This window comes from Puma concolor, chromosome B1 (assembly GCF_028749965.1).
Source record: "Puma concolor isolate L17-30 chromosome B1, mPumCon1.1.hap2, whole genome shotgun sequence".
Lineage (NCBI taxonomy): Eukaryota > Metazoa > Chordata > Mammalia > Carnivora > Felidae > Puma > Puma concolor.
Genome location: NC_141670.1, coordinates 99,086,778 through 99,110,187, shown reverse-complemented (window position 1 = coordinate 99,110,187; position 23,410 = coordinate 99,086,778).

Genomic DNA, 23,410 nt, shown 5'->3' with positions numbered 1-23,410 from the left:
ACCATTTGGGATAATTGATATGCACATAAAGATAAATGCCAAGTGAGGTATGGTGCTGACTGGTACTCAGGGAAACTTTTGGAATACAGTATGCCTACCTCATGAAGGATTTGGCATAAAAACATGTGGAGGTGCTCTCGTATATATACATTCTTTGCTTGTTTTCTGCCTAAGTGTTTAAACTAGGAAAATGGTAGAAAGACTAAATCATTATGGTTTGTCGTAAGAGAACCTCATGTTTGGAGACGGTGAGGATTAATTGGAAACATTAAATTTTTTAAAACTGCAGCTCATAAGAGTTTACCTCCACCGTAATCAGGACCTTGGAGGAATCCTAGAATAGATGGAGATGAGAATGACACCAATTATACAGTTTGATAATGTCAGTGGGGGCTCCCTGACTCTCACGTGGCCAACTCCTTTTTTACCGGACACTATTCCTTTTTCTCTCCAGTCCTGTATGTTCAATATATACATGTAATTTCCATCTCTCTCTCTCTCTCAATCATCATTCAAATGATCTGGGAAAGTTGAATATGCATCTCAAAGCAAGGAACATGTGCATTAGGATTCAGTAAACCAAAGTTGTTGATGTGATGGGAAATAGTCTTAAAAATTTTTCATAGTTTTTAATATTTAAAATACCTTTTTTTTTTTCAGGGCACCTGGGTGGCTCAGTTAAGCATCTGACTCTTGATTTTGTCTCAGGTCATGATGTCACATTCATGAGAGTGAGCCCTGCGTCAGGCTTTGTGCTGATAGTGTGGAGCCTGTTTGGGGTTTTCTCTATCTCCCTCTGCCCCTCCCTGACTCATCCCCCCCCCCCATATAAGTAAACCTTAAGATAAATACACAAATACATAAATGAAATAAAACACTTTTGTTCTTTTACTTTTCCTCTAGCCTATTTCTTGAATTTAATATGGGTAGAATATGTATAGAATTTTTAATTAAACAAAAAGAGAGGCTCCTGGGTGGCTCAGTCAGTTAAGTGTCCGACTTTGGCTCAGGTCATGATCTCACAGTCCATGAGCTCGAGCCCAGCATCAGACTCTGTGCTGACAGCTCAGAGCCTGGAGCCTGCTTCGGATTCTGTGTCTCCCTCTCTTTCTGCCCCTCCCCTGCTCATGCGCTGTCTCTCTCTGCCTCAAAATAAATGAAAACATTAAACATTTTTTTAAAAAAAAAAGAAAGAAAAAAGTGTGTGTTTGTGGGTTGTGTATGATGCATTCCAGTAAGTTAAAGTGAGTTTTTAAATGCTGAAAAACTTTTAGCAGGATGGAAGTTTAGAGTCTAATTTGTTCAAGTGGAACAGATAACTGCTGGGTTTTATCACTAAATCTGCCCTAATCAACAAAAGAGAAGTGTCTTGATCATAAAATATATATTTGCATAATTGCCACCATACAAATATTTATTGAAGAGCCACTGGATTCACAAAATATAAACAGAAATACAGGCTGACATTATTTGCCACTATAGACCTAAATCATCTAGGGAAAACTATAGAATGCATTAACGCATATTGGTAATTGAATGTCTATTTATTTTTGTCTAAATAAAATTGTGAAGTAGGTAATGAATGCTTGTTATGTCCCTACCCCACTCTTTTTGGATGTCATGTCTCTCTCAGATATGACAGACTCCTTGTTGTCTAGGACTTGTTCTTTCCCTCAGATGCTAAGCCTTCCCTATTTGCCTCCATAGCACTGCAGCACATGCCATTGGACTTTGCATTGCTCTCTTCTCCTCTAATTATATTCCAATTATCAAATATTAATAAAATATTCTACTCTGTATTGCAATTATGGAGAAATATTTATAAATTCTAAAAAATCATAATCATTGCTCCCCAAAATTTAATTCCAGTAGAAGAGAAAATATATGTATGCAAATAACTATAACAAAATAAAAATAAGATCAAAAACATTATTGGAAAGTAAAGGACAAGGAGGTACAGACAAACCAGAGATGAGGAAAGATATGCTAAAAGCAGAAAAAGCAAAATAAATAATATGTAGGCAGAAAGATTCAAGATACACATGGAGAGTAAAAAATATGTTGGTCTAGATAAGTGGTTGAGGGGAATAGTCAAGTTATGCCTGATATTCTGGTTTTAAACCATAGTGGGTCCTGAGGGTGCCTGGGTGGCTCAGTCAGTTAAATATATGACTCTTGATTTCAGCTCAGGTCATGATCTCATGGTTCGTGGGATGGAGCCCTGCGTTGAGTTGCGCTCTGACAATGCAGAGCCTGCTTGGGATTTTCCCTCTCTCTGCCCCTCCTCTGCTCACACTCTGTCTCTCTTAAAATAAACAAATAAACTTAAAATCTTAAGGATAAATGCCATTAGTAAATATTAAAAAATACATCATAAGTTCCATATGCAGTCAGGGGTATTTAAATCATGTACACACAACTAAGTGTGTATCCTCCCACCTTTCCTAGGACACATTTCCCTAACAGAGATCATGAATCAAGTGTCTTCCCAAAATAAAACCTAAGGATTCATACTTATGAAACTGTTTTCTTCTTCATCATTTTTATTAAAGCTTTTACTTAAAACCTTGAGTGGTATAAGAAATTTAAGAGACATAAAATTTCAAAGCAATTATGAAATTGTTCCAAAACTTAATCTCTTGGATTACTTTGGAGAGCAGAAAAAAAGGCAGTGTAGTAAAACCCAGCTTCCATATCCCCTCATGAAGATCAGTGACAGGTAACCATGAAAAAAACAGCTCCAAGGGACATCTACAAACAAAAACACTTAACAACACTGTGGAACAAAACAAAAGTAAAAAAAAAAAGCAAATAAAAAACAAAAAAATTAAAAATTAAAACACCTGAGAATAATTCTACAAGAAGAGAAGGAATACAATTTCATTTTGCCCGCATCATCCCATCCCCTAAACTGACACTGTTCAGCACCAACAAGGAACTTGCCAGTTAGAAAAAGGAAAGGAGGAGCAGGGTGAGTGGCTAGCGCCTCTACCCTCATGGGGCACTGCACAAATGTCCTGTTTTGGTTTCACCCTACACTGACCAACAAAGCTAAGACATATTGAGGCATCTTAGCACAAGGGAAAAAAAGCAGAGGCTATTATTAGCAGACATACAGTGGGTTTGATCACAGTTCACAGAGACTTGTTCTGCAGACAAATTCAGCAGATTTTTCTTTTTTTTTTTTTATTTTTTATTTTATTTATATATGAAATTTATTGTCAAATTGGTTTCCATACAACACCCAGTGCTCATCCCAAAAGGTGCCCTCCTCAGTACCCATCACCCACCCTCTCCTCCCTCCCACCCCCCCATCAACCCTTAGTTTGTTCTCAGTTCTCAACAGTCTCTTATGCTTTGGCTGTCTCCCACTCTAACCTCTTTTTTTTTTTTTTTGTTCCCCTCCCCCATGGGTTTCTCTTAAGTTTCTCAGGATCCACATAAGAGTGAAACCATATGGTATCTGTCTTTCTCTGTATGGCTTATTTCACTTAGGATCACACTCTCCAGTTCCATCCACGTTGCTACAAAAGGCCATATTTCATTTTTTCTCATTGCCACGTAGTACTCCATTGTGTATATAAACCACAATTTCTTTATCCATTCATCAGTTGATGGACATTTAGGCTCTTTCCATAATTTGGCTATTGTTGAGAGTGCTGCTATGAACATTGGGGTACAAGTGCCCCTATGCATCAGTACTCCTGTGTCCCTTGGATAAATTCCTAGCAGTGCTATTGCTGGGTCATAGGGTAGGTCTATTTTTAATTTTCTGAGGAACCTCCACACTGCTTTCCAGAGCGGCTGCACCAATTTGCATTCCCACCAACAGTGCAAGAGGGTTCCCGTTTCTCCACATCCTCTCCAGCATCTATAGTCTCCTGATTTGTTCATTTTGGCCACTCTGACTGGCGTGAGGTGATATCTGAGTGTGGTTTTGATTTGTATTTCCCTGATAAGGAGCGACGCTGAACATCTTTTCATGTGCCTGTTGGCCATCCGGATGTCTTCTTTAGAGAAGTGTCTATTCATGTTTTCTGCCCATTTCTTCACTGGGTTATTTGCTTTTCGGGTGTGGAGTTTGGTGAGCTCTTTATAGATTTTGGATACTAGCCCTTTGTCCGATATGTCATTTGCAAATATCTTTTCCCATTCCGTTGGTTGCCTTTCAGTTTTGTTGGTTGTTTCCTTTGCTGTGCAGAAGCTTTTTATCTTCATAAGGTCCCAGGAATTCACTTTTGCTTTTAATTCCCTTGCCTTTGGGGATGTGTCGAGTAAGAGATTGCTACGGCTGAGGTCAGAGAGGTCTTTTCCTGCTTTCTCCTCTAAGGTTTTGATGGTTTCCTGTCTCACATTCAGGTCCTTTATCCATTTTGAGTTTATTTTTGTGAATGGTGTGAGAAAGTGGTCTAGTTTCAACCTTCTGCATGTTGCTGTCCAGTTCTCCCAGCACCATTTGTTAAAGAGACTGTCTTTTTTCCATTGGATGTTCTTTCCTGCTTTGTCAAAGATGAGTTGGCCATACGTTTGTGGGTCTAGTTCTGGGGTTTCTATTCTATTCCATTGGTCTATGTGTCTGTTTTTGTGCCAATACCATGCTGTCTTGATGATGACAGCTTTGTAGTAGAGGCTAAAGTCTGGGATTGTGATGCCTCCTGCTTTGGTCTTCTTCTTCAAAATTACTTTGGCTATTCGGGGCCTTTTGTGGTTCCATATGAATTTTAGGATTGCTTGTTGTAGTTTCGAGAAGAATGCTGGTGCAATTTTGATTGGGATTGCATTGAATGTGTAGATAGCTTTGGGTAGTATTGACATTTTGATAATATTTATTCTTCCAATCCATGAGCAGGGAATGTCTTTCCATTTCTTTAAATCTTCTTCAATTACCTTCATAAGCTTTCTATAGTTTTCAGCATACAGATCCTTTACATCTTTGGTTAGATTGATTCCTAGGTATTTTATGCTTCTTGGTGCAATTGTGAATGGGATCAGTTTCTTTATTTGTCTTTCTGTTGCTTCATTGTTAGTGTATAAGAATGCAACTGATTTCTGTACATTGATATTGTATCCTGCAACTTTGCTGAATTCATGTATCAGTTCTAGCAGACTTTTGGTGGAGTCTATCGGATTTTCCATGTATAATATCATGTCATCTGCAAAGAGCGAAAGCTTGACTTCATCTTTGCCAATTTTGACGCCTTTGATTTCCTTTTGTTGTCTGATTGCTGATGCTAGAACTTCCAGCACTATGTTAAACAACAGCGGTGAGAGTGGGCATCCCTGTCGTGTTCCTGATCTCAGGGAAAAAGCTCTCAGTTTTTCCCCGTTGAGGATGATGTTAGCTGTGGGCTTTTCATAAATGGCTTTTATGATCTTTAAGTATGTTCCTTCTATCCCGACTTTCTCAAGAGTTTTTATTAAGAAAGGGTGCTGGATTTTGTCAAAGGCCTTTTCTGCATCGATTGACAGGATCATATGGTTTTTCTCTTTTTTTTTGTTAATGTGATGTATCACGTTGATTGATTTGCGAATGTTGAACCAGCCCTGCATCCCAGGAATGAATCCCACTTGATCATGGTGAATAATTCTTTTTATATGCCGTTGAATTCGATTTGCTAGTATCTTATTGAGAATTTTTGCATCCATATTCATCAGGGATATTGGCCTGTAGTTCTCTTTTTTGACTGGGTCTCTGTCTGCTTTAGGAATCAAAGTAATATTGGCTTCATAGAATGAGTCTGGAAGTTTTCCTTCCCTTTCTATTTCTTGGAATAGCTTGAGAAGGATAGGTATTATCTCTGCTTTAAACGTCTGGTAGAACTCTCCTGGGTAGCCATCTGGTCCTGGACTCTTATTTGTTGGGAGATTTTTGATAACCGATTCAATTTCTTCGCTGGTTATGGGTCTGTTCAAGCTTTCTATTTCCTCCTGATTGAGTTTTGGAAGAGTGTGGGTGTTCAGGAATTTGTCCATTTCTTCCAGGTTGTCCAATTTGTTGGCATATAATTTTTCATAGTATTCCCTGATAATTGTTTGTATCTCTGAGGGATTGGTTGTAATCATTCCATTTTCATTCATGATTTTATCTATTTGGGTCATCTCCCTTTTCTTTTTGAGAAGCCTGGCTAGAGGTTTGTCAATTTTGTTTATTTTTTCAAAAAACCAACTCTTGGTTTCATTGATCTGCTCTACAGTTTTTTTAGATTCTATATTGTTTATTTCTGCTCTGACCTTTATTATTTCTCTTCTTCTGCTGGGTTTAGGCTGCCTTTGCTGTTCTGCTTCTAGTTCCTTTAGGTGTGCTGTTAGATTTTGTATTTGGGATTTTTCTTGTTTCTTGAGATAGGCCTGGATTGCAATGTATTTTCCTCTCAGGACTGCCTTTGCTGCGTCCCAAAGCGTTTGGATTGTTGTATTTTCATTTTCGTTTGTTTCCATATATTTTTTAATTTCTTCTCTAATTGCCTGGTTGACCCACTCATTCGTTAGTAGGGTGTTCTTTAACCTCCATGCTTTTGGAGGTTTTCCAGACTTTTTTCTGTGGTTGATTTCAAGCTTCATAGCGTTGTGGTCTGAAAGTATGCATGGTATGATTTCAATTCTTGTAAACTTATGAAGGGCTGTTTTGTGACCCAGTATATGATCTATCTTGGAGAATGTTCCATGTGCACTCGAGAAGAAAGTATATTCTGTTGCTTTGGGATGCAGAGTTCTAAATATATCTTTCAAGTCCATCTGATCCAATGTCTCATTCAGGGCCCTTGTTTCTTTATTGACCGTGTGTCTAGAAGATCTATCCATTTCTGTAAGTGGAGTGTTAAAGTCCCCTGCAATTACCACATTCTTGTCAATAAGGTTGCTTATGTTTATGAGTAATTGTTTTATATATTTGGGCGCTCCGGTATTCGGCGCATAGACATTTATAATTGTTAGCTCTTCCTGATGGATAGACCCTGTCACTATTATATAATGTCCTTCTTCATCTCTTGTTACAGCCTTTAATTTAAAGTCTAGTTTGTCTGATATAAGGATGGCTACTCCAGCTTTCTTTTGGCTTCCAGTAGCATGATAAATAGATCTCCATCCCCTCACTCTCAATCTAAAGGTGTCCTCAGGTCTAAAATGAGTCTCTTGTAGACAGCAAATAGATGGGTCTTGTTTTTTTATCCATTCTGATACCCTATGTCTTTTGGTTGGCGCATTTAATCCATTTACATTCAGTGTTATTATAGAAAGATATGGGTTTAGAGTCATTGTGGTGTCTGTATGTTTTATGCTTGTAGTGATGTCTCTGGTACTTTGTCTCACAGGGTCCCCCTTAGGATCTCTTGTAGGGCTGGTTTAGTGGTGACAAATTCCTTCAGTTTTTGTTTGTTTGGGAAGACCTTTATCTCTCCTTCTATTCTAAATGACAGACTTGCTGGATAAAGGATTCTCGGCTGCATATTTTTTCTGTCTAGCACACTGAAAATCTCGTGCCAATTCTTTCTGGCCTGCCAAGTTTCAAAAGAGAGATCAGTCACGAGTCTTATAGGTCTCCCTTTATATGTGAGGGCACGTTTACCCCTTGCTGCTTTCAGAATTTTCTCTTTATCCTTGTATTTTGCCAGTTTCACTAGGATATGTCGTGCAGAAGATCCATTCAAGTTACGTCTGAAGGGAGTTCTCTGTGCCTCTTGGATTTCAATGCCTTTTTCCTTCCCCACTTCAGGGAAGTTCTCAGCTATTATTTCTTCAAGTACCCCTTCAGCACCTTTCCCTCTCTCTTCCTCCTCTGGGATACCAATGATGCGTATATTATTTCTTTTTAGTGTATCACTTAGTTCTCTAATTTTCCCCTCATATTCCTGGATTTTTTTATCCCTCTTTTTCTCAGCTTCCTCTTTTTCCATAACTTTAGCTTCTAGTTCACCTATTCTCTCCTCTGCCTCTTCAATCCGAGCCGTGGTGGTTTCCATTTTGTTATGCATTTCGTTTAAAGCGTTTTTCAGCTCCTCGTGACTGTTCCTTAGTCCCTTGATCTCTGTAGCAAGAGATTCTCTGCTGTCAGCTATACTGTTTTCAAGCCCAGCGATTAATTTTATGACTATTATTCTAAATTCACTTTCTGTTATATTATTTAAATCCTTTTTGATCAGCTCATTAGCTGTTGTTATTTCCTGGAGATTCTTCTGAGGGGAATTCTTCCGCTTGGTCATTTTGGATAGTCCCTGGCGTGGTGAGGACCTGCAGGGCACTTCCCCTGTGCTGTGGTGTATCACTGGAGTTGGTGGGCGGAGCCGCAGTCAGACCTGATGTCTGCTCCCAGCCCACCGCTGGGGCCACAGTCAGACTGGTGCGTGCCTTCTCTTCCCCTCTCCTAGGGGCGGGATTCACTGTGGGGTGGGGTGGTCTGTCTGGGCTACTTGCACACTGCCAGGCTTGTGATGCTGGGGATCTGGCGTCTTAGCTGGGGTGGGTAGGCAAGGTGCACAGGGGCAGGAGGGGCAGGCTTAGCTTGCTTCTCCTTAGGTGATCCACTTCAGGAGGGGCCCTGTGGCAGCAGGAGGGAGTCAGATCCGCTGCCGGAGGTTTGGCTCCGCAGAAGCGCAGAGTTGGGTGTTTGCGCGGAGCGAGCAAGTTCCCTGGCGGGAACTGGTTCTCTTTGGGATTTTGGCTGGGGGATGGGCGGGGAAGATGGCGCTGGCGAGCGCCTTTGTTCCCCACCAAACTGAGCTCTGTCCTCCGGGGGCTCAGCAGCTCTCCTTCCCTTTGTCCTCCAGCCTTCCCGCTTTCTGAGCAGAGCTGTTAACTTATGACTTCCCAGACGCTAAGTCACGCTTGCTGTCGGAACACAGTCCGTCAGGCCCCTCTGCTTTTTGCAAGCCAGACTCGGGGGCTCTGCTTGGCCGGCGAGCCGCCCCTCCGCCCCGGCTCCCTCCCGCCAGTCCGTGGAGCGCGCACCGCCTCGCCGCCCTTCCTACCCTCTTCCGTGGGCCTCTCGTCTGCGCTTGGCTCCGGCGACTCCGTTCTGCTAATCCTCTGGTGGTTTTCTGGGTTATTTAGGCAGGTGTAGGTGGAATCTAAGTGATCAGCAGGACGCGCGGTGAGCCCGGCGTCCTCCTACGCCGCCATCTTCCTCAAGCTTGGATTTTCTCAATTTTTAAAAAATTATTGAGATGAACATATGATTTGTATTTGTCATTCCATTAATGTGGTATATCACATTTATTGATTTGTGTATGTTGAGCCATCTTTGCATCCCAGGAACAATCCCAATTGATGATAGTAAATTATCCTTGTAATGTGATATTGAATTTGGCTTGCTAATTTTTTATTGAGAATTTTTGTACATATATTTATCAGGGATATTTTTCTGCAATTTTCTTTTCTTGTAGCATCCTTATCTGAGTTTTGGTATTATGGTAATTCTGGCCTCATAAGTGAGTTTGGGAGTATTTTCTCCTCTTCCATTTTGTGGAAGAATTTGAGAAGTATTGGCCTTAATTCTGATTTAGAAGTGTTGTAGCATTCACTAGTGAAATCTTCTGGTCCTTGGCTTTTCTGTTTTGGAAGCTTTTTGATTACTGATTCAATCTCCTTACTTTTTATTTGTCTGTTCAGATTTTCTATTTATTTATGACTCAGTCTTTTTTTTTTTTAACCTTTTTAAATCTTTATTTATTTTTGAAAGAGAGAGACAGAGTGTGAACAGGGGAGAGGCAGAGAGAGAGGGAGACACAGAATCTGAAGCAGGCTCCAGGCTCTGAGCTGTCAGCACAGAGCCCAGTGCAGGGCATGAACCCATAAAGGGTGAGATCATGACCTGAGGTGATGTCAGACATTTAGCTGACTGAACCACCCAGGCGCCCTTATGATTCAGTCTTGGTAGGTTTTATATTTCTGTGAATTTATTCAATTTTCTAAATTATCTAGTTTATTGGCAGATAATTGTTCACAGTAGTTCCTCATGATCCTTCGTATTTCTGTGGTGTCAGTTGTAATGTCTCCTCTTTAATTTCCGATTTTATTTTTTGTTCTTTTTTTCCCTTAGTCTAGTTGTTTGTCAATTTTGTTTATTTTTTTTTGTTTATTTCTTTAAAAAACAGCTCTTTAATTTTTTTTTGTTTTTTTAAATTGTATTTCTATTCTCTATGTCATTTCTATTTCTCTCTCTCTGATCTTAATTAAGTCCTTACTTATAATAACTTTGGGCTTATTTTACTTTTCTTTTTCTGTTTCTTGAGTTACAAGGTAAAGTTGTCTATTTGAGATCTTTCTTGTTTCTTAAGCTTTTATCATTATAAACTTTCCTGTTAGAAATGCTTTTACAGCTTCCCAAAGGCTTTGATATATTGTGCTTCCATTTTTATTTGTTTCAAGATATTTTTTTAATTTCCTTTGGTTTCTTCTTTGACCCATTCATTGTTTAGGAGAATGTCATTTAATCTCTAATATTCTTTTTCAATTTTCCAGCTTTCATTTTGTTATTGATGTCTAGTTTTCATACCATTGTGATCAGAAAAAAAAATACTTGGTATGATTTTAGTTTTCTTAAATTTAACAAGACTTATTTTGTGACCTGTCATATAATCTATCCTGGAGAATGTTCCATGTGAACTTGAGAAGAATGTGTATTCTGCTGCTGTTGAATGGAATGTTCTGTATATGTATTTTAATTCCATTTAGTCTAAAGTATGGTTCAAATTCCACATTTCTTTGTTGATTTTCTATCTAAACGATCTATCCATTGTTGAAAGTGGGGCATTGAAGTTGTTGTCTATTTCTCTTGTCATATCTTTTAATATTTGCTTAGCATATTTAAGTGCTCCAATGTTGGATGCATATATATTTATGATTATTATGTCTTCTTGATGAAACTATCACCTTATCATTATATAATGACCACTTTTTAATCACGTTACTTTTTTTGGCTTAAAGTCTATTTGGTCAAATATAAATATAGCTACTTCTGTCTTTTTTAGTGTCTACTTGCATACTTGAAATATTTCATCATCCCTTCACTTTGAGTCTTAAGTGTGTAACTTAAAGCTAAATTGGATCCATTATAGGCAACATACAGTTGGGTCTTATTTTTTTTATTCATCCAGTCACTCTCTAACTTTTGATTAAAGAATTCAATCCATTAGCATTTACAGTAATTATTGGTAGGTAAAGATTTACTAATGTTATCTTAATTGTTTTCTAGCTGTTTTATAGTTCCATTTTCTTTCCTTCTTCTTTTTATGGCTTCCTTTGTAAATTAATTTTTTCTCTAGTGTTATGCTTTGATTCTCTTCCTTTATCTTTTGTGTATCTTGTAGATTTTTGCTTTATGGTTCTCATGAGGCTTACATAAAACATTATATAAATATATGTATGTCTGTTTTATGTTGATAACAATTTAATGATGATCACATACCAAAACTCTATTCTTTTAATCCACCCCTTTTATATTTATGATGTCACCATTTTACATCTTTCTATAATATGTATCCATTAACAAATTATTAAAACTATGTCTATTTAAAAATTTTTGTTTTTTAGCCTTTATACTAGAGTGAAGTATTTAACACATAACCATATTAAGATGTTAGGACATTTAGAATCTGGCTTTATGTTTTCCTTACCAGTGTGTTGCATGTTTTCATATGTTTTCATTACTAATTAGTATCTTTTTGTTTCATCTTGAAGAATTCCTTTCAATATTTCTCGAAAGGCAGATTTAGTGGTGATAAATTCCCTCAGCTTTTGTTTATTAGGAAAAGTCTTTACTTCATCTTCAATTGTGAAGGACAACTTTGCTGTGTAAAGTATTCTTGGTTGAGAGTTTCTTTTAGCCCTTTGAATATATAATCCCATTCTTTTCTGGGCTACAAAGTCTCTGCAGAGAAATCCACTGATAGCCTTCTAACGGGATTCCCTTGTATGAAAGATTTTTTTTTTTTTCTCTTGCTGCTTTTAAAATGATCTCTTTGTCTTTGTTTTTAGACAGCTTATTATTATGTGTATTGGAGAAGATCATTTTGAATGAAATTTTGAGGTGACCTATTAGCTTCATGAACTTGGGTATCAAAATCTCACCCCAGGTTTGGGAAGTTCTCAGCCGTTATTTATCTTAATAAGCATTCTATCCCTTTCTCTTTCTCTTTGGGACTCCACTGAAACATATATTATATTTTTTGATGGTGTCCTATAAGTCCTATAGGCTTTCTTTATTCTTTCTCATTATTTTATTTATTTATTTATTTTTGCTTTTTCTCTTTGATTATATCAGGAGCCAGTTTTAGATACATTCACGGTGATGGAGTTAAGACAGGTAGTAAGGCCAGGGCCAACTATGGACTCCCTGGCTGTTGCAGAGCCCTTGGCCATCAGTGCACTCCCTATGGCTGGAATGCAATGGGTTGGATTGGAGGCATGCAGGTGCACTGGTGGTGGATAGGCTAGCTGTAGTTCGGTGCAAAGGTGTTGGCCAATGGTAGAAGGCAGAGTCTGACCTGGCCTGCAGGCAGTTGTGGAGGCCCTTGCTATTAATGTGTTCACCCACAGTTGCACTCTCTACCCCTGTGCCTGTGTGCTGCAGTAAAGGCTGATAACACATGTCAAGCCAATCGCATACAGTTGCGTGACTGGTGGGACCAGCTCAAGCATGGGCACAGTAGTCAGTCAGGGTCAGCCAGGGTGGCCCAGGCTGGTGTCTTGCATTTCCACAGGGGCAGAAAGCTGACCTGGCTGCAAGTGTAGCTCTTTGGCTCTGGTGTGGTTGGGGGAGACTCAGGCAGCTAATGTCAGGGATGGCATATATTTGTGAGGGAAAAGGTGGCAAGATTTATAGGGTCTCATAGTGGCAGTGCTATAAGCACTATGAGTAGAAAAATCTGCTGAGGGAGACAGCGGAAGATGGCGGCGTAGGAGGACGCTGGGCTCACCGCGCGTCCTGCTGATCACTTAGATTCCACCTACACCGGCCTAAATAACCCAGAAAACCACCAGAGGATTAGCAGAACGGAGTCGCTGGAGCCAAGCGCAGATGAGAGGCCCACGGAAGAGGGTAGGAAGGGCGGCGAGGCGGTGCGCGCTCCACGGACTGGCGGGAGGGAGCCGGGGCGGAGGGGCGGCTCGCCGGCCAAGCAGAGCCCCCGAGTCTGGCTTGCAAAAAGCGGAGGGGCCTGACTGACTGTGTTCTTACAGCAAGCAAGACTTAGCGTCTGGGAAGTCATAAGTTAACAGCTCTGCTCAGAAAGCGGGAAGGCTGGAGGACAAAGGGAAGGAGAGCTGCTGAGCCCCCGGAGGACAGAGCTCAGTTTGGTGGGGAACAAAGGCGCTCACCAGCGCCATCTTCCCCGCCCATCCCCCAGCCAAAATCCCAAAGAGAACCAGTTCCCGCCAGGGAACTTGCTCGCTCCGCGCAAACACCCAACTCTGCGCTTCTGCGGAGCCAAACCTCCGGCAGCGGATCTGACTCCCTCCTGCTGCCACAGGGCCCCTCCTGAAGTGGATCACCTAAGGAGAAGCAAGCTAAGCCTGCCCCTCCTGCCCCTGTGCACCTTGCCTACCCACCCCAGCTAAGACGCCAGATCCCCAGCATCACAAGCCTGGCAGTGTGCAAGTAGCCCAGACAGACCACCCCACCCCACAGTGAATCCCGCCCCTAGGAGAGGGGAAGAGAAGGCACGCACCAGTCTGACTGTGGACACAGTGGTGGGCTGGGAGCAGACATCAGGTCTGACTGCGGCTCCGCCCACCAACTCCAGTGATACACCACAGCACAGGGGAAGTGCCCTGCAGGTCCTCACCACGCCAGGGACTATCCAAAATGACCAAGCGGAAGAATTCCCCTCAGAAGAATCTCCAGGAAATAACAACAGCTAATGAGCTGATCAAAAAGGATTTAAATAATATAACAGAAAGTGAATTTAGAATAATAGTCATAAAATTAATCGCTGGGCTTGAAAACAGTATAGCTGACAGCAGAGAATCTCTTGCTACAGAGATCAAGGGACTAAGGAACAGTCACGAGGAGCTGAAAAACGCTTTAAACGAAATGCATAACAAAATGGAAACCACCACGGCTCGGATTGAAGAGGCAGAGGAGAGAATAGGTGAACTAGAAGCTAAAGTTATGGAAAAAGAGGAAGCTGAGAAAAAGAGGGATAAAAAAATCCAGGAATATGAGGGGAAAATTAGAGAACTAAGTGATACACTAAAAAGAAATAATATACGCATCATTGGTATCCCAGAGGAGGAAGAGAGAGGGAAAGGTGCTGAAGGGGTACTTGAAGAAATAATAGCTGAGAACTTCCCTGAAGTGGGGAAGGAAAAAGGCATTGAAATCCAAGAGGCACAGAGAACTCCCTTCAGACGTAACTTGAATGGATCTTCTGCACGACATATCCTAGTGAAACTGGCAAAATACAAGGATAAAGAGAAAATTCTGAAAGCAGCAAGGGGTAAACGTGCCCTCACATATAAAGGGAGACCTATAAGACTCGTGACTGATCTCTCTTTTGAAACTTGGCAGGCCAGAAAGAATTGGCACGAGATTTTCAGTGTGCTAGACAGAAAAAATATGCAGCCGAGAATCCTTTATCCAGCAAGTCTGTCATTTAGAATAGAAGGAGAGATAAAGGTCTTCCCAAACAAACAAAAACTGAAGGAATTTGTCACCACTAAACCAGCCCTACAAGAGATCCTAAGGGGGACCCTGTGAGACAAAGTACCAGAGACATCACTACAAGCATAAAACATACAGACACCACAATGACTCTAAACCCATATCTTTCTATAATAACACTGAATGTAAATGGATTAAATGCGCCAACCAAAAGACATAGGGTATCAGAATGGATAAAAAAACAAGACCCATCTATTTGCTGTCTACAAGAGACTCATTTTAGACCTGAGGACACCTTTAGATTGAGAGTGAGGGGATGGAGATCTATTTATCATGCTACTGGAAGCCAAAAGAAAGCTGGAGTAGCCATCCTTATATCAGACAAACTAGACTTTAAATTAAAGGCTGTAACAAGAGATGAAGAAGGACATTATATAATAGTGACAGGGTCTATCCATCAGGAAGAGCTAACAATTATAAATGTCTATGCGCCGAATACCGGAGCGCCCAAATATATAAAACAATTACTCATAAACATAAGCAACCTTATTGACAAGAATGTGGTAATTGCAGGGGACTTTAACACTCCACTTACAGAAATGGATAGATCTTCTAGACACACGGTCAATAAAGAAACAAGGGCCCTGAATGAGACATTGGATCAGATGGACTTGAAAGATATATTTAGAACTCTGCATCCCAAAGCAACAGAATATACTTTCTTCTCGAGTGCACATGGAACATTCTCCAAGATAGATCATATACTGGGTCACAAAACAGCCCTTCATAAGTTTACAAGAATTGAAATCATACCATGCATACTTTCAGACCACAACGCTATGAAGCTTGAAATCAACCACAGAAAAAAGTCTGGAAAACCTCCAAAAGCATGGAGGTTAAAGAACACCCTACTAACGAATGAGTGGGTCAACCAGGCAATTAGAGAAGAAATTAAAAAATATATGGAAACAAACGAAAATGAAAATACAACAATCCAAACGCTTTGGGACGCAGCAAAGGCAGTCCTGAGAGGAAAATACATTGCAATCCAGGCCTATCTCAAGAAACAAGAAAAATCCCAAATACAAAATCTAACAGCACACCTAAAGGAACTAGAAGCAGAACAGCAAAGGCAGCCTAAACCCAGCAGAAGAAGAGAAATAATAAAGGTCAGAGCAGAAATAAACAATATAGAATCTAAAAAAACTGTAGAGCAGATCAATGAAACCAAGAGTTGGTTTTTTGAAAAAATAAACAAAATTGACAAACCTCTAGCCAGGCTTCTCAAAAAGAAAAGGGAGATGACCCAAATAGATAAAATCATGAATGAAAATGGAATGATTACAACCAATCCCTCAGAGATACAAACAATTATCAGGGAATACTATGAAAAATTATATGCCAACAAATTGGACAACCTGGAAGAAATGGACAAATTCCTGAACACCCACACTCTTCCAAAACTCAATCAGGAGGAAATAGAAAGCTTGAACAGACCCATAACCAGCGAAGAAATTGAATCGGTTATCAAAAATCTCCCAACAAATAAGAGTCCAGGACCAGATGGCTACCCAGGAGAGTTCTACCAGACGTTTAAAGCAGAGATAATACCTATCCTTCTCAAGCTATTCCAAGAAATAGAAAGGGAAGGAAAACTTCCAGACTCATTCTATGAAGCCAATATTACTTTGATTCCTAAAGCAGACAGAGACCCAGTCAAAAAAGAGAACTACAGGCCAATATCCCTGATGAATATGGATGCAAAAATTCTCAATAAGATACTAGCAAATCGAATTCAACGGCATATAAAAAGAATTATTCACCATGATCAAGTGGGATTCATTCCTGGGATGCAGGGCTGGTTCAACATTCGCAAATCAATCAACGTGATACATCACATTAACAAAAAAAAAGAGAAAAACCATATGATCCTGTCAATCGATGCAGAAAAGGCCTTTGACAAAATCCAGCACCCTTTCTTAATAAAAACTCTTGAGAAAGTCGGGATAGAAGGAACATACTTAAAGATCATAAAAGCCATTTATGAAAAGCCCACAGCTAACATCATCCTCAACGGGGAAAAACTGAGAGCTTTTTCCCTGAGATCAGGAACACGACAGGGATGCCCACTCTCACCGCTGTTGTTTAACATAGTGCTGGAAGTTCTAGCATCAGCAATCAGACAACAAAAGGAAATCAAAGGCGTCAAAATTGGCAAAGATGAAGTCAAGCTTTCGCTCTTTGCAGATGACATGATATTATACATGGAAAATCCGATAGACTCCACCAAAAGTCTGCTAGAACTGATACATGAATTCAGCAAAGTTGCAGGATACAAAATCAATGTACAGAAATCAGTTGCATTCTTATACACTAACAATGAAGCAACAGAAAGACAAATAAAGAAACTGATCCCATTCACAATTGCACCAAGAAGCATAAAATACCTAGGAATCAATCTAACCAAAGATGTAAAGGATCTGTATGCTGAAAACTATAGAAAGCTTATGAAGGTAATTGAAGAAGATTTAAAGAAATGGAAAGACATTCCCTGCTCATGGATTGGAAGAATAAATATTGTCAAAATGTCAATACTACCCAAAGCTATCTACACATTCAATGCAATCCCAATCAAAATTGCACCAGCATTCTTCTCGAAACTAGAACAAGCAATCCTAAAATTCATATGGAACCACAAAAGGCCCCGAATAGCCAAAGTAATTTTGAAGAAGAAGACCAAAGCGGGAGGCATCACAATCCCAGACTTTAGCCTCTACTACAAAGCTGTCATCATCAAGACAGCATGGTATTGGCACAAAAACAGACACATAGACCAATGGAATAGAATAGAAACCCCGGAACTAGACCCACAAACGTACAGCCAACTCATCTTTGACAAAGCAGGAAAGAACATCCAATGGAAAAAAGACAGTCTCTTCAACAAATGGTGCTGGGAGAACTGGACAGCAACATGCAGAAGGTTGAAACTAGACCACTTTCTCACACCATTCACAAAAATAAACTCAAAATGGATAAAGGACCTGAATGTGAGACAGGAAACCATCAAAACCTTAGAGGAGAAAGCAGGAAAAGACCTCTCTGACCTCAGCCGTAGCAATCTCTTACTCGACACATCCCCAAAGGCAAGGGAATTAAAAGCAAAAGTGAATTACTGGGACTTTATGAAGATAAAAAGCTTCTGCACAGCAAAGGAAACAACCAACAAAACTAAAAGGCAACCAACGGAATGGGAAAAGATATTTGCAAATGACATATCGGACAAAGGGCTAGTATCCAAAATCTATAAAGAGCTCACCAAACTCCACACCCGAAAAGCAAATAACCCAGTGAAGAAATGGGCAGAAAACATGAATAGACACTTCTCTAAAGAAGACATCCGGATGGCCAACAGGCACATGAAAAGATGTTCAGCGTCGCTCCTTATCAGGGAAATACAAATCAAAACCACACTCAGATATCACCTCACGCCAGTCAGAGTGGCCAAAATGAACAAATCAGGAGACTATAGATGCTGGAGAGGATGTGGAGAAACGGGAACCCTCTTGCACTGTTGGTGGGAATGCAAATTGGTGCAGCCGCTCTGGAAAGCAGTGTGGAGGTTCCTCAGAAAATTAAAAATAGACCTACCCTATGACCCAGCAATAGCACTGCTAGGAATTTATCCAAGGGACACAGGAGTACTGATGCATAGGGGCACTTGTACCCCAATGTTCATAGCAGCACTCTCAACAATAGCCAAATTATGGAAAGAGCCTAAATGTCCATCAACTGATGAATGGATAAAGAAATTGTGGTTTATATACACAATGGAGTACTACGTGGCAATGAGAAAAAATGAAATATGGCCTTTTGTAGCAACGTGGATGGAACTGGAGAGTGTGATGCTAAGTGAAATAAGCCATACAGAGAAAGACAGATACCATATGGTTTCACTCTTATGTGGATCCTGAGAAACTTAAGAGAAACCCATGGGGGAGGGGAACAAAAAAAAAAAAAAAAGAGGTTAGAGTGGGAGAGAGCCAAAGCATAAGAGACTGTTGAGAACTGAGAACAAACTAAGGGTTGATGGGGGGGTGGGAGGGAGGAGAGGGTGGGTGATGGGTACTGAGGAGGGCACCTTTTGGGATGAGCACTGGGTGTTGTATGGAAACCAATTTGACAATAAATTTCATATATATAAATAAAAAAAAAAAAGAAATAACACATCAAAGAAAGTAAAAAGGAAAAAAAAAAAATAAGTAAATAAAAATTGAGAAAATCCAGTATCCTTTCATGATAAAAATACTCAACAAATTGGATATATAAAGTACATACCTTAACACAATAAAGGCCACATAGGACAAACTCACAGCCAACATCCTACTCAATTGCAAAAGATCAGGAACAAGAGAAGAGTGCTCTCACCATTCCTACACAACATTATATTGAAAGTCTCAGCAAGAGCAAACAGGCAAGAAAAAAATAAAAGGCACCCAAATAGGAAAAGAAGTAAAATTGTCCTTGCTTGTAGGTGATATATGGAAAATAATATATGGAAAATAATAATAATAATAATAATAATAATAATAATAATAATAAAAACACCAAAAACACGCTAGAACTGATAAAAAATTCGGTAAATTCCAGGATACAAAATCAAGATATATAACACAATTGCATTTCTATATACTAACAACAAAACATCTGAAAAAGAAATAAAGAAAACTATCCCATTCACAATAACATCAAAAACAATAAAATACTTATAAATAAATTTAACAAAGGAGATGAAATATCTATACACTGAAAAACTATAAGACATTAATGAAAGAAATTGAAAAAGACACAAATGAAAAGGTATACTATGATCATGGATCCAAAAAATTAATATTGTTAAATGCCCATATTACCTGAAACCATCTAGATACAATCCCTATCAAAATTCCAATGGCATTTTTCACAGAGATGGAAAAAAGAATCCTAAAATTTGTATGGAGTTATAAAAGACCCTAAGTAGCCAAAACAATCCTGAGAAAGAAGAACAAAGCTAGAGGCATCACACTTTCTGATTCCAAACTATATTACAAGGCTATAAAAATCAAAACATTATGGTACAGTAGGCATTAAAAAGAGACACAAAGACCAGTGCAACAGAACTAAGAGTCCAGAAATAAATCCTGCTTATATTGTCATCTAATATTTGACAAGGGAGCCAAGAAAACTCAGTGGGAAAGATAGTTTCTCCAATAAATGGTATGGGAAAACTGGGTAACCACAAACAGAAGAATAAAATTGAACTCCTATCTTATACCACTGACAAAGTTAACTTGAAATAATTGAAAGACTTAAAGACCTGAAACCATAAAACTAGAATAAAATGTAAAGAGAAATATCTTCAACATTGGTCTTTGCAGGGATTTCCTGGATATAACACTAAAAGCACAAAAAACAAAAGCAAAAATAAATAAGTGGCAGGATTACATCAAACTAAAAAACAAACACAGCAAAGGAAACAATCAACAAAATGAAAGGAAACCTAGGGGATGAAAGTAAATATTTGCAAATCATATATCTGATAAGGGGTTAGTATCCAAAATATATAAAGAATTCATACTACCTATCAGGGAAAAAATTCCAATTAAAATGGACAGAGGAACTGATTAGACAGTTCTCCAAAGAAGACATACAAATAGACAGCAGGTACATTAAAAGGTTTTCAACATCACTAATCATCAGGGAAATCAAACCACAACCACAAAGGGATATTATTTCACACGTTAGAATGGCTATCATCAAAAGACAAGAGATTGTTGGCAAGTGTGGGGGAAAAAAGGGAACTCTTGTGCACTGTTGGTAAGAATGTAGGCTGGTACAACCACTACAGAAAACAGTATGGAAATTCCTCAAAAAATTAAAAGTCGAACTACCATATGATACAAGGGTCCTACCCTGGGTATATATTCAAGGAATTGACATCAGGATCTCATAGACATAACCACCACTTATATTCATTGCAGCATTGTTCACAAGAGCCAAGATGAAAATAGCATATGTGTCCATCAGTGGATAAATGGATAAAGAAGATTTGACATATATATATATATATATATATATATATATATATATATATATATATATATATAAAATTGTTACTTTATATATACATGGTATATATAAAATTTTTAAAAATGATAGATAGATGATAGAAATATTATTCAGCCATGAGAAATAAGGAAATCCTGTCATCTGCAACAACTTGGATGAAATTTGAGAACATTTTCTAAGTGAAATTAGTCAGAAAAACAGAAATACTGTATGATATCACTTATATGTAGAACTAAAATCAAACAAACTTAGAGAAACAGAAAGTAGACTGGTGGTTACCAGGAGCTGGGGTTGGGAAAATGGGGAGATATTGGTCAGAGGGTACAACTTCCAGTTATAAGCTTAACAAGTTCTGGGGATCTAGTATAGAGCATAGTGACTATGGCTAATAAAATTGTATTATATATTTGAAAGTTGCTAAGAGAATAGATCTTAAATATTATCGCCACATAAAAGAAACGGTATTATGTGACAGGATGGAAGTATTGGCTAATGCTATGGTGGTAATCATCTTGCAATATATAAATGTATATCAAATGTATCAAATTAACCTGTTATATACCTTAAACTTATGACCATGCTGTTTATCAAAATATATCTCAACAAAGCTGGGGAAAAACATCCAGCTAGGGATGTTAAGATATTTTAGCTTATTTTTTTCTGTTTTTATGGTCAATTTCCCTGAAATATTGTGAGTATGATATTAAGAATCAGGGGCGCCTGGGTGGCGCAGTCGGTTAAGCGTCCGACTTCAGCCAGGTCACGATCTCGCGCTCCGTGAGTTCGAGCCCCGCGTCGGGCTCTGGGCTGATGGCTCAGAGCCTGGAGCCTGTTTCCGATTCTGTGTCTCCCTCTCTCTCTGCCCCTCCCCCGTTCATGCTCTGTCTCTCTCTGTCCCAAAAATAAATAAACGTTGAAAAAAAAAAAAAAGAATCAAACCTACTTTTATTTAAAAAAAATACTTAATCTCTTTTGTTTGATCCTTAATTCTTTGGTAAGTCATCATAAAAAAATCATATCATATTTTACAGTCTGGTAGTCTTATCATCAGAACCTGATAGAAATAATTGCTACTCAAGAATGCCTTTATGGCATTTGGATTATTTCAGTTCAACAAAATACAAAGACTAGCTCATAAAACTTCAGTAGATGTACACCTTCCCAAAAATAATCTCTCCACTTAGTTGTAGCTGTGATGTCAGGGTCTGTTCCTCCCTACATCCATCCATCTAACCCAAGCACTCATTCACCATGTGTCAGGCGTGATAGGTGCTAAGGATATAGCGTTGAATAAAGCAGGATCCCTGCTTTCCAAGGAATTAGAGTTCAGGTCAAGGTAGTTTCCCCTAAAGATCTTTCTATGTAACTTTAAACCCTAGTGAACATATAGATGTTCATAGTCAATATGATTTCAGAATTTCTCACAGCCAGTTTTATTAACATAAAGTGCAATCTTTCAGACTAGTCCATACTAAATAGAATAGCTGATTCCATGATGCTAAAATAGCGGTCCAAGAAGTTCTGCTACCTTCTGGAACTAAGATATTAAAGGAACATCTTAAAATGATAACTTGAGCAAATTTTAAAAAAAGAACAAACAATACAATCATCTAAAATTCCTTTAGCATAATTCCAGAACTGGAGTAACATTAAGTCCTTTATGTAGAATTAAGTATGAAATTATATAATACAGGAGATAACTAGATTACCAGTAGGTTCAAACTTTCTAGATTTGATCCAAGTTACTTTAAATTGACAAAAATAAAATTCAAAATTTGTCTGTTATAAAATTATTAAATAGTTTCATAACCATCATTAAAAGGGATATAATACATGTTATTTATGTGCATGCATATGTACCCATATATATGTGCAAACATATATATGTATCTTGATAAAATATAGACTTTTAAGAGAGTATCATAGGCAACATAAGAAAAGATATATATTAAATCTAGTGTGTATTTTCCATAAGTAAATCATGAGGAATTTTGTTCTACTGACAATCTGCTTTGCAATGTTTCTGGACTTTCTCAAAAGAACCCTTAGAAAACCTTACAACAGTAACATTATGCAGTGAAGCAATTGCACAGATTTTTATTTGTTGTTTCCAAGACACAAATTGACAAGTGTCTTGCTTGAGAACTTACCTAGCATATCTCTAGGTAACTACCTTCAATGTGCATGAAGAGCTAAACTTTAGAAATAGTTCCAAGTTTTATGGCAACAACCAAAAAAAAAAAAAAAATCAGAAATACAAACGGGCAAAGCTTATAATACGTTTTGAAATCCAATGAAAGATAGAATTTGCATTGACTGTAACCACTATCCAATCATTTTAAACACACATCCTCACAACCGCATCTACAAATGGTAACCTGCACATTTTTGACTATTACATCATTCTACAGTTATGTTTTATGTCTGGGTTCACTAAAAAAATGATGCCTGAATTTACCTTTGAAGTTAGAAAATGTCCTGGACCCGATAGATTATTTGGTGAAATCCGGCAAAGGCCTGGAATATTTATATTTTTCCAGTAATATCAGACACTTAAACACCCCAGCCCCCCGCCCCCTTATTTTGTGGTCTCAAGTGCAATTTCTGGAATTTCACCATACACATCACTAGCTACTAAGAAGCTGGTTTCCTTTTTTTCTTAAAATTTCTCCTACACTTCAGCACTTGGTTTGCTTGCTATCCACAGCC